Raw genomic sequence first — 13,476 nt, 5'->3', positions numbered from 1 at the left:
TCTCCAATCATAAGACCATACAACGGATAGTGAGGACAGCTGAGAAGATTATCTCCTCCGTCCATCACAGACATTTACACCACATGCTGCATCCAAAAGGCTAACTGCATGTGGAAGACCCCACACACCCCTCACTCAAACTCTTTTCCCCCCTCCCATCTGGGAGAAGATACCAGAGCATTTGGTCTCTCACGGCCAGATTGTGCAACAGTTTCTTCCCCTAAGCCATCAGGCTCCTTAATACTGTATGATCAGACTCTATTCCATCTGAAATTATTTGCACTACTTTGAATTGCTGCTAGAAAAATGTCTATTATTTATCATTCTTCTATTACACTGTAACCTTAATTTTTTGCACTTCTTATGCACTTTATGCTGTGTACGATTATGTAGTTTGTGCTGTCCATGTAGCACCCACTGTTCTGCAGGAATGCTGTCTCGTTTTTACTGTATCAGTTGTATTTGGTAGAAATGACAAATAAAAGCTTCTCTACTCTACTTGGGGTTTCAGTGTAACAGGTTGCAGCACCAGGATACCTGCAGAGGTGTTTGTGCTCAAATCCTGGAGTCAGTCTTGAATATACACCTTTATAACTCTGAAACAAGATGATGACTGACTGACCCAGTGTGGCATGATAGATATTACAGGAAAGTGTAGATTCTGCACAATACCCAGGAGCATCTTCAATGGCACATCTCAAATAATTCTCCCAGGTAATGTATCCCTGAACCAATGTTACAGAAATGGATTATCTCATCATTATCACATTGCTGTTTGTGATATCTTGATTTGTGCACATTCATTGCTGTATTTCCTACATTGCAGCTGGCAACTACAATTCAGAAGTATTTTGTTGGCTATCAGGTGTTTTGGGGATTCCTGAGGTCATGAAAAATCATTATAGCTATGCAACAGCTTTTCTTTCTAGATTCTATGCGGTATGTAATTGGATGTGTGTCTATGTAATATTGGGAGTCTGTATATGTATATAGTACTGGATAAGTATATAATGAATAGGATGTGTGTACAGTTTCTTAACTTCACTCATGGGATGTGGGTATTGCTGGCTGGACCTGCATTTATTGCCAGTCAGCAAGTTTCTCATGAGAAGATTGTGGTGAGCTGCAGTCTTGAATTGCTACAGTCTATGTGTTATTGGTAGACCCAAGTTATCCTTAGAGAGGGAATTCCGGGATTTTGACCGAGCAACAGTGAAGGAACGGCGATATATTTCCAAGTTTGAGAGAAGATTTGTAGCTCGGGTGCTCGTTGTTGTGGTTCTGTTCACCGAGCTGGGAATTTGTGTTGCAGACGTTTCGTCCCCTGTCTAGGTGACATCCTCAGTGCTTGGGAGCCTCCTGTGAAGTGCTTCAGTGACGTTTCTTCCAGCATTTGTTGTGGTTTGTCTCTGCCGCTTCCGGTTGTCAGTTCCAGCTGTCCGTTGCAGTGGGCGGTATATTGGGTCCAGGTCAATGAGCTGATTGATTGAATCTGTGGATGAGTGCCATACCTCTAGGAATTCCCTGGCTGTTCTCTGTTTGGCTTGTCCTATAATAGTAGTGTTGTCCCAGTTGAACTCATGTTGCTTGTCATCTGCGTGTGTGGCTACTAAGGATGGCTGGTCGTGTCGTTTCGTGGCTAGTTGGTGTTCATGGATGCGGATCGTTAACTGTCTTCCTGTTTGTCCTATGCAGTGTTTTGTGCAGTCCTTGCATGGGATTTTGTACACTACATTGGTTTTGCTCATGCTGGGTATTGGATCCTTCGTTCAGGTGAATTGTTGTCTGATAGTGGCTGTTGGTTTGTGTGCTGTTATGAGTCCTAGTGGTCACAGTAGTCTGGCTGTCAGTTCGGAAATGCTCCTGATGTACGGGAGTGTGGCTAGTCCTTTGGGGTGTGGCATGTCCTCGTTCCGTTGTCTTTCCCTTAGGCATCTGTTGATGAAATTGCGTGGGTATCTGTTTTTGGTGAATACATTGTATAGGTGTTCTTCTTCCTCTTTTTGCAGTTCTGGTGTGCTGCAGTGTGTTGTGGCCCTTTTGAACAGTGTCTTGATGCAACTTCTTTTGTGTGTGTTGGGGTGGTTGCTTTCATAGTTCAGGACTTGGTCTGTGTGTTGGGCTTTCCTGTATACCTTTGTGGTGAATTCTCCATTCGGTGTTCTCTGTACCATCACGCCTAGGAATGGAAATTGGTTGTCCTTTTCTTCCTCTCTCGTGAATCGGATTCCTGTGAGTGTGGCGTTGATGATCCGGTGTGTGTTCTCTATTTCTGTGTTTTTAATGATTACAAAGGTGTCATCCACATATCTGACCCAGAGTTTGGGTTGAATTTGCGGTAAGACTGTGTGTTCTAATCTTTGCATTACTGCTTCTGCTATGAGTCCAGAGATGGGTGAGCCCGTGGGTGTGCCGTTGATTTGTTCATATATTTGGTTGTTGAATGTGAAGTGTGTTGTGAGGCACAGGTCCAGTAGTTTGAGTATGCAGTCTTTGTTGATAGGTTCCCCGTCTGGTTGTCTGTTCTGTATGTCCAGCAGGTTGGCTATTGTTTCTCTGGCTAGGGTTTTGTCGATAGAGGTGAACAGTGCCGTTACATCGAATGAGACCATAGTTTCTTCCTTGTCTATGTGTATATTTCTGATGATGTCCAGGAATTCCTATGTTGACTGTATAGAGTGTCTGGATCCGCTGATCAGGTGTTTCAGTTTCTGCTGTAGTTCTTTAGCCAGTTTGTGTGATGGTGTCCCTGGTAGTGATACTATTGGTCTGAGTGGGATGTCTGGTTTGTGCACTTTAGCTAGTCCATAGAATCTGGATGTGTTGTTGCTTTCAGGTTTCATTCTTTGTAGGTCAAACCTGGTTATCTGTCCGTTTTTTTGCAGGTTCCTCAGTGTGTTGTTTATCCTATTGGTGAGCTGTAGAGCGGGGTCAAACTCCCTCTTTTGGTAGGTGTTGGTATCTGCAAGTAGTTGTTGTGCTTTTTGGATGTACTCTGCTTTGTCTAGGATGACCGTCATTCTGCCTTTGTCTGCTGGTAGGATGATTATGTTCTTATGTTTCTTAGTGATTTTAGGACTCATAACAGCACACAAACCAACAGCCACTCTCAGACAACAACTCACCAGAACGAAGGACCCGATACCCAACATGAGCAAAACCAATGTAGTGTACAAAATCCCATGCAAGGACTGCACAAAATACTGCATAGGACAAACAGGAAGACAGCTAATGATCCGCATCCATGAACACCAATTAGCCACGAAACGACACAACCAGCTATCCTTAGTAGCCACACACGCGGATGACAAGCAACATGAGTTCAACTGGGACAACACTACTATTATATGACAAGCCAAACAGAGAACAGCCAGGGAATTCCTAGAGGCATGGCACTCATCCACAGATTCAATCAATAAGCACATCGACCTGGACCCAATATACCGCCCACTGCAACGGACAGCTGGAACTGACAACCGGAAGCGGCAGGGACAAACCACTATAAATGCCGGAGGAAACATCACAGAAGCGCTTCACAGGAGGCTCCCAAGCACTGAGGATGTCACCTAGACAGGGGACGAAATGTCTGCAACACAAATTCCCAGCTCAGCGAACAGAACCACAACGATATATTTCCAAGTCAGAATGGTGAGTGCATGGAGGGGAACTTTCAAGGGGTGGTGTTCCCATGTATCTGCTGCCCCTTGTCTTTCCAGCTGGAAGTGATTGTGGGTTTGTAAGGAATCGTCAAAGGATCTTTGGTGAATTTCTGGATATGATGCCAATCAAACAGGCTGCTCTGTCCTGGATAGTGTCAAGCTTCATGAGTGTTGTTGAAGACTGCTCTTATCCAGGTAAGTGATAAGATTTGAGAACTTGTAGGTGATGGGCAGGCTTTGTGGAGTCAGGTGGTAAGTTGCTCACTGCAATATTCCTAACCTTTGACCTATTTTTGTAGCTACAGTATTTATATGGTGGGTCCAGCTGAGTTTCTGGTCAATGATAACCATCAGGATGTTGATAATAGGGAATTCAGTGATGGTAACACCATTGCATGTCATTGAACGATGGTTAGATTGTTTCTTACTGGTGAGGGGCATTGCCTGGCATTTGTGTAGTTCAAATTTACTTGCCACTTACCAACCCAAGCTTGCATACTGTCCAGATGTTGTTGCATTTGAACATGGACTGCTTCATTATCTGAGGGATCATGAATGGTGGGTAAAGTAGTGCAAACATCCCCACTTCTGACCTTATGATGGAGGCCATTGATGAAGTAGCTGAAGATGGTTGGGCTTAGGACACTACGAGAAAGTGAGGCTGGAGATCAGAGTCAAAGTGTGGCACTGGAAAAGCACAGCAGGTCAGGCAGCATCCAAAGAGCAGGAGAATCGATGTTTTGCGTACAAGCCCTTCTTCAGGAATGTGATGGGGAAAGGGGCTGAGAGATAAATAGGAGGGTGGGGGTGGGGCTGGGGGAAAGGTAGCTGGAAAGGTGTGATAGGTTGGAGGGGAGGGTGGAGCAGATAGGTGGGATAGATGATGGACAAGAGTGCGGTGCTGAGTTGGAGGGTTGGATCTGGGATGAGGTGGGGTAAGGGGAGACGAGGAAACTGGTGAAATTGATATTGATGCCATGTGGTTGAAGGGTCCAAAGGTGGAAGGTGAGGTGTTCTTCCTCCAGGCTTCGGGTGGCTTGGATGTGGTGGTAAAGGAGACTAAAACCCCACCCCCTGTAGCTGACTACTTCAACTCCCCCTCCCACTCTGTCAAAGACATACCACTCCCCATTCCCACCCCCATGGTAAGCACTGGTGCCTCACAGTGCCAGGGACCCCAGGTTCAATTCTGATCTTGGGCGACTGACTGTGTGGAGTTTGCATATTCTACTCATGTTTGCGTGGGTTTCCTCCCACAGTTCAAAGATGTACAGGTCAGCTGAATTGGCCATACTAAATTGCCCATAGTGTTAGGTGAATTACTCAGAGGGAAATGGGTCTGAGTGGGTTACTCTTTGGAAGATTGGTGTGGACTTGTTGGGCTGAGGGCCTGTTTCCAACTGTAGGGGAGTCTAATCTAATATCCTCCCAAGCCCGGCTCCACCCCATCTTTTGCCAATGGCCCACTTTACTGGTACACTGCTTTCCCATGACCAATTAGAATGGTTACCACTCCTTGTTGCTTGTTGAAATCAGTAAGACTATGAGTTAAAGAAGATAAATTCTCCCTCTCCCTTTTTACATCTAATAGTGTTTTTGCAGTTCGATTGAAATGCAAAAACACTATTTGTTTATTTATAAAGTCTCCCTAATGATTTTTTTTCTCATGGTTTGCTTTCGGCAGTGATTTAATTTTAAAGTTCTTCACTGGACCAGGACAACACAGGACTGTTGGTAACTTTCACCTTTCACAGGATCATTCACCCTGACATCAGGAGTCAGTGGAAGCCCTCTTCATTCCCCAAAATTTGAATGATGCAGTGACTTTGGAAATTTGAAGGCAGAGTTAGATAGATTCTTAATAAGGTCATTAGGGTAAAGCTGGAATGTGGACAAAACCTGCCAGTACACCAGTCCCTCATCTCCATCCTTGGCCCCATACCTTCCAGGTGAGACAGAGGTTCACCTACCTCTCTTCCAACCTAGTTTACTGCATCAGGTGTTCCCGATGTAGTCTTCTCTACTTTGGGGAGACCAAACGTAAACTTAAGGAATGGTTTACCAAACATCGCAGCTGGGTCTGCAGAGGACGAGACCTCCCAGTCGCCGCCCATTTCAATTCCCCCAACCACTCCCTTTCTGACAATGACCAACCTTGGCCTCCTCTTTCACCAAAACAAACCACAGCACCTATTGGAGGAACAACCCCTTATTTTCCACCTGGGCACCCTACAGCCCAGAGGACTCAACATTGAGTTCTCCCATTTCAAATAACCTCCCTCCCCATCACCCGACTCCCTTCCAAGCCCCTCTCCCTCACTGCCGCTGCTCCCTGATACCAACCAGATTCATTCCTCCCATTAATCAACCAGGTCGTACCCTCTACCTGTCTTCACCTATCCCCACTTCACCATCCTGCCCCGCCACTCCCTTTATCTGCAGCTCTCCCTTCACCCATCCCTAGTCCTGAAGAAGGGTTGCACCCAAACCATCGACTTCTACACCTCCTGATGCTGCCTGGCTCGCTGTGTTCTCCCAGCCTCCTGCCTGGCTAATGTGGACTATTCAGAGCAAACATGATCTTATTATATGATGGAGGAGGCTTGAGGGGCTTAGTTCTGCTCTTATGTTGTATCTTTATACAACATTAGGGATGAAACGGAGGGAAACAATTGAGCTTGGTGTGAAGGTGGCAGGAAGTTCTGGAAGATAGGAGTCAGAGTTGGACAGGACTGAAAGATCAGCGATACATTAGTTTTAGGTATTGAAGATTAATTATATGGAACTTTGTTTCAGGAGTTTCAATTAGTACAGTAGAGTTTATTTTAGGGTACAGCTGTTCCAGTATGGAATAGAAAATATAAGATTTGATTCCATCACTTGGCACCTCAACAGGTTGTACATTGTTCTGATTTCCAAGAAGTTCAGAGTGTATTGAACTGCTTCCTCTGGGGGCATTTCCTTGTTTATTTTATTTGATTTATTAACTCCTGATGCTCAACTGGAGCTCAGTTGGTAGGCAGAAGGTCTGTTTGAAAAGGCGTGCTTCACTGGCCTGCATTACAGTGACTCTGTATGATAGCTGACAATCATTCTGTAGGTGACATTTTTTATTCTTATTATCTTTGTGGACTTTTGGTACAAATGGATCCAAATATTTAGAAAAGCAACATTTAATGGGCTCACTATTTTGATCCAACAGCCTGTTTTGGAGTATGGGTGAGCATCTGAAGGAGTTAAGCTTTTCACTGCCTGAGTGTTTAATCTGTGTGAGAAACCACACCAGTGTCTGAATCTTCACATCATTTCCCTGTTTCTTTGTAGAGATGGTTCTGATGAAAAGCAATTCTGGTCTCCCTGCTGCGGGAAAGGTACTGTTAAACTTGAAAGAGTTCAGAAAAGATTTACATGGATGTCGCTGGGGTTGGAGAGTTTGAGCTATAGGGAAGCGCTGAATAGGTTGGGACTTTTTCACCTGGACAGTTGATGAGGGGCATGGATAGGGTGAATAGCCAAGGTCTTTTTCCCAGGGTAGAGGAGACCAAACTGGAGGGAATAGGTTTAAGATGGGAGAGGAAAGATTTAAAATGGACCAAAGGAGCGACCTTTTCATGCAGAGAGTGGTGTGTGTATAGAATGAGCTGCCAGAGGAGGTTGTGGAGACAAGAAAATTGCAGATGCTGGAATCCAAAGCAGGAGGCTTGAAGAACACAGCAAGCCAGGCAGCATCAGGAAGTGGAGGAGTCAATGTTTCGGTGTAACCTTTCTTCAGGACTAGGGGTGGATGTAAGAGGAGTTGCAAATAAAGGGATGTTAGGGGTGGTGATGAGGTAGGGATAAGGGAACACAGGTAGAGGGTATAATCTAGTTGGTCGATGGAAGGAATGAATCCGGTTGTAGCTGGGGGGGGGGATGGTCGGTCAGAGGAATGAAAGGCAGGGAGAGGGGATGGGAAGGGATGGGAAGGGATGGGAAGGGAGACTATTTGAAATTGGAGAACTCAATGTTGAGTCCTCCGGGCTGTAGGCTACCCAGGTGGAAGATGAGGTGTTGTTCCTCCTATTTGCAGTCTGATTCACTGCAGTAATGGAGGAGGTCCAGGATGGTCATGTTGGAATGGGAGTGGGAAGGTCATTAAACTAATTGGTGACTGGAAGGTCAGGGTGGTTCCTGTGGGCCTGGCTGAGGTGCTTGGTGAAACATGCCTTGAGTTTGCATTTGGTCTCACCGATGTAGAGAACACCACCTCGGGGGCATCTGATGCACCAAACTAGGTTGGAGGAGGCTGGTACAATTACAACATTTAAAAGACATCTGGTTTGGTATATGAATAGGAACGGTTTAGAGGGAAATGGGCCAAATGCTGGCAAACTGGATTAGATTAATTTAAGATATCTGGCTGGCATGGGCAAGTTGGGCTGAAGGGTCTGTTTCCGTGTTGTATAACTCTACGATTCTAAAAGCTCCTGCAGCCTTCATGATGTCCCCCACCCTTCTCACCCGCAGCTGTAATCTGGAACTCTGATCGCTGGCTGTTACACTGCTTCCAGTGCTGACTACCCTGCCTGTGCTTTCCAGCTCATCAGTTCCCAGCCACAATGGGGTCACCCCGACCTGTAATCTCTCAAGTCAAATGTTCAATTCCCACTCGCCTCACGTGTTTTGAGGGGTTACTTCTGCTGCCAATGTGTGTGACAGGATCCGCACCATCACAAGGTGAGACTGATTCAAAGTGGGCTGACTCAGGGAGGGGGTGGGAAACTGGAGTCTTATGGTCAAAAATGGTCAAATACTTTTATCCTTAGAAAATATTAGATCAGTTTCCGTGTTCACAGTAAAGTCTGAGAATTATGTTTCGCCACATCAACTTTTCAATAATGAATAAGAATGGGTTACACCATTTGTTAAAGCATAAAGTTTGACAGAAATTAATTCTACCCTGACCTTAAATTTACCTGGACCATCTCTGACACCTCCCTCCCCTTCCTGGACCTCTCCAGCTCCATTAATGACGACCGACTTGACACCGACATTTTTTACAAACCCACCGACTCCCACAGCTACCTGGATTACACCGCTTCCCTCCTGCAAAAATGCCATCCTATATTCCCAATTCCTTCACCTCCACCGTACCTGCTCCCAGGAGGACAAGTTCCACAACAGAACACACCAGATGGCTCCTTCTTTAGAGACCTCAATTTCCCTTCCCACATGGTTAAAGATGCCGTGCAACACATCTCATCCATATCCCGCATCTTTGCCCTCAGACCCCACCCCTCCAACCGTAACAAGGACAGAACCCCCCCCCGGTGCTCACCTTCCACCCTACCAACCTTCACATAAACCAAATCATCCCACGATATTTCCACCACCTCCGAACCGACCCCAACACCAGGGATACATTTCCCTCCCCACCCCTTTCCTCCTTCCGCAAAGACCATTCCCTCTGTGACTACCTGCTTAATTCACGCCCCCCTACAACCCACCCTCCCTCCTGGCACCTTCCCCTGCCACCTCAGGAATTGCAAAACCTGCGCCCATACCTCCTCCCTCACCTCCATCCAAGGCCCCAAAGGAGCCTTCCACATCCATCAAAGTTTTACCTGCACATCCACAAATATGATTTATTGTATCCGTTGATCCCAATGCGGTCTTCTCTACTTTGGGGAGACAGGACTACTCCTAGCAGAGCGCTTTAGGGAACATCTCTGGGACACCCGCACCAATCAACCACCTCGCCCTACGGCCCAACATTTCAACTCCCCTCTCCCACTCTGCCGAGGACATGGAGGTCCTGGGCCTCCTTCACTGCCGCTCCCTCACCACCAGACGCCTGGAGGAAGAACGCCTCATCTTCCACCTCGGAACATTTCAACTCCAGGGCATTAATGTGGACTTCACCAGTTTCCTCATTTCCCCTTCCCCCACCTCACCTTAGTTTCAAACTTCCAGCTCAGCACTGTCCCCATGACTTGCCCTACCTGCCTATCTTCCTTGCCACCTATCCAATCCACCCTCCTCTCTGACCTATCACCTCCATCCCCACCTTCATTCACCTATTGTACTCTATGCTACTTTCTTCCCACCCCCACCCTCCTCTCATTTATCTCTCCACCCTGCAGGCACTCTGCCTCTATTCCTGATGAAGGGCTTTTGCCCGAAACGTCGATTTTCCTGCTCCTTGGATGCTGCCTGAACTGCTGTGCTTTTCCAGAACCACTCTAATCTAGAAATTAATTATTGTTGTGGTTCTGTTCGCCGAGCTGGGAATTTGTGTAGCAGACGTTTCATCCCCTGTCTAGGTGACATCCTCAGTGCTTGGGACCCTCCTGTGAAGCGTTTCTGTGATCTTTCCTCCGGCATTTGTAGTGGTTTGAATCTGCCACTTCCGGTTGTCAGTTCCAGCTGTCCGCTACAGTGGCCAGTATATTGGGCCCAAGTCGATGTGCTTATTGATTGAATCTGTGGATGAGTGCCATGCCTCCCACTCAGACCAATAGTATCACTACCAGGGACACCATCACACAGACTGGCTTAAGAACTACAGCAGAAACTGAAACACCTGATCAGCGGATCCAGACACTCTATACAGTCAACACAGGAATTCTTGGACATCATCAGAAATATACACATAGACAAGGAAGAAACCATGGTCTCATTCGATGTAACGGCATGGTTCACCTCTATCGACAAAACCCTAGCCAGAGAAACAATAGCCAACCTGCTGGACATACAGAACAAACAACCAGATGGGAACCTATCAACAAAGACGGCATACTCAAACTACTGGACCTGTGCCTCACAACACACTTCACATTCAACAACCAAATATATGAACAAATCAACGGAACACCCATGGGCTCACCCATCTCTGGACTCATAGCAGAAGCAGTAATGCAAAGGTTAGAACAAAGTCTTACCACAAATTCAACCCAAACTCTGGGTCAGATATGTAGATGATACCTTTGTAATCATTAAAAATACAGAAATAGAGAACACACACCGGATCATCAACGCCACACTCACAGGAATCCGATTCACGAGAGAGGAAGAAAAGGACAACCAACTCCCATTCCTAGGCGTGATGGTACAGAGAACACCGAACGGAGAATTCACCACAAAGGTATACAGGAAAGCCCAACACACAGACCAAGTCCTGAACTATGAAAGCAACCACCCAACACACACAAAAGAAGTTGCATCAAGACACTGTTCAAAAGGGCCACAACACACTGCAGTACACCAGAACTGCAAAAAGAGGAAGAAGAACACCTCTACAATGTATTCACCAAAAACGGATACCCGTGCAATTTCATCAACAGATGCCTAAGGGAAAGACAACGGAACGAGGACATGCTGCAACCCAAAGGACTAGCCACACTCCCGTACATCAGGAGCATTTCCGAACTGACAGCCAGACTACTGCGACCACTAGGACTCATAACAGCATACAAACCAACAGCCACTCTCAGACAACAACTCACCAGAACGAAGGACCCGATACCCAGCATGAGCAAAACCAATGTAGTGTACAAAATCCCATGCAAGGACTGCACAAAATAGTACATAGGACAAACAGGAAGACAGCTAATGATCCGAATCCATGAACACCAACTAGCCACGAAACGACACGACCAGCTATCCTTAGTAGCCACACACGCAGATGACAAGCAACATGAATTCGACTGGGACAACACTACTATTATAGGACAAGCCAAACAGAGAACGGCCAGGGAATTCCTAGAAGCATGGTACTCATTCACAGATTCAATCAATAAGCACATCGACTTGGACCCAATATATCGACCACTGCAACGGACAGCTGAAACTGACAACCGGAAGCGGCAGAGACAAACCACTACAATAGCCGGAGAAAAGATCACAGAAGCGCTTCACAGGAGGGTCCCAATCACTGAGGATGTCACCTAGACAGGGGGTGAAACGTCTGCAACACAAATTCCCAGCTCAGCCATCAGAACCACAACAATGAGCATCTGAGCTACAAATCTTCTCACAAACTTAGAAATTAATTATGTTTTGAGCATAATGTTACACACTATAATTTTTAGATTTAATATTCCTACCAAATTTGAGTTTGTAAAGCAGCTGATTCTGATGTTAGAACAATGGTTAGACTTCAAAGGTACTTCACTGCAAACACCAAAACATAAGTGAGGACATCTCAAGGTCATAAAGGGCAATATAAATGTAAATTCGTCTACAGCAGGAGTGTCCTATTCAGATCTGGGCACCACACTTCAGGAAAGATAATTGACCTTGCAGAGGAATCGTACAGATTAATGAGAATGATACTAGGCTATTAGTCAGAAAGGGGTCGAGAGTGTGGTGCTGGAAAAGTACAGCAGGTCAGGCAGCATCCAAGGAGCAGGAGGATCAACATTTTGGGCATAATCCCTTCATAAGGAAGGTTCTCATGAAAGATTAGACTTCCAGCGCTGACCAGCGTTGTCAGCCTTTTCTGCTTTAATTTCAGATTTCCAGCAACTGCAGTATTTTATTTCTGCAAGAAACAAAACTTGAAAAGTCAATCATTACTTGATTGAAAGAACACAGAATAGTACCTTCATTCACTAGTGTCAGCGAATACTTAACAACAACAGCTTGAAGGCATGCATCCTTTATCAGGCAAACTGCAGTTTTTGTCCGAGGTACAACTCAAAAGTTTTTTTATTTTATCCCCATGTATGTTTTGTTCATCATTACAAAGAATGCTGGTAATTGAATACATTTATGGGCGGCACGGTGGCACAGTGGTTAGCACTGCTGCCTCACAGCGCCTGTAGACCCGGGTTCAATTCCCGACTCAGGCGACTGACTGTGTGGAGTTTGCACGTTCTCCCCGTGTCTGCGTGGGTTTCCTCCGGGTGCTCCGGTTTCCTCCCACAGTCACAAAGATGTGCGTGTCAGGTGAATTGGCCAAGCTAAATTGCCCGTAGTGTTAGGTTAGGGGTAAATGTAGGGGTATGGGTGGATTGCGCTTTGGTGGGTCGGTGTGGACTTGTTGGGCCGAAGGGCCTGTTTCCACACTGTAAGTGTAATCTAATCTAAAAAATTTCATTTTGCCCACATAGCATCAAAAATAAGAATCGCCAGGGTATACAATACATTACAGGCAGAGTAAAAGTCCTTTTAATTAAACTAAAGTACTGTTGATCTGAAATAAAAACAGGAAGTGTCTGAGAAACTTAGCATCTGTGGGGTGAGAGTGCTAATAGTAGAAGAGGAGAGATATTGATGCATAATAGGTATTAATGGTAGGTGTGAATTGTAGAAAATAGGTCAGGTCTATTGAGAGCTAACCCATTCAAACAAGGTAATGGGGAGTGGGGTGGAAGGTTATATAATCAAAATCAAGGGCAGCGTTCATGGTCTGAAGTTGTTGAACTCAATGATGAGTTCTGAAGGCTGTCAAGTGCCTAAGTAGAAAATGAGGTGTTGTTCTTCTACCTTGCAATGGGCTGTACTGTAGCACTGTAACAGCCCGAGGACAGAAATGCGAGTTCTTTCTTTCTTCCTCAAACATTACAGATACTGTACACAAACTGCGGAAACCTTACAGGGCTACACAGTACAGTATATCTTAAACAGCAGTGGTGCCTGGACAGGGAGAGTGCTAATGTTAATGCTAGGTAGTGAGGTTGTAAAATAGTCTCCATTCATCAACTGATGAGCACAAAATTAGAAACAAGATCAGAAATTGCTGGAAAAGCTAAGCAAGTCTGGCAGCATCTGTGGAGAAAAAGCAGAGTTAATGTTCCAGGTCCAGTGATTGTTCTTCAGTTCCATTGTTGTGTAT

The sequence above is a fragment of the Hemiscyllium ocellatum genome, chromosome 32 (assembly GCF_020745735.1).
Source record: "Hemiscyllium ocellatum isolate sHemOce1 chromosome 32, sHemOce1.pat.X.cur, whole genome shotgun sequence".
In the NCBI taxonomy this organism is placed as follows: domain Eukaryota; kingdom Metazoa; phylum Chordata; class Chondrichthyes; order Orectolobiformes; family Hemiscylliidae; genus Hemiscyllium; species Hemiscyllium ocellatum.
Note: the sequence above shows the minus strand (reverse complement) of the source record.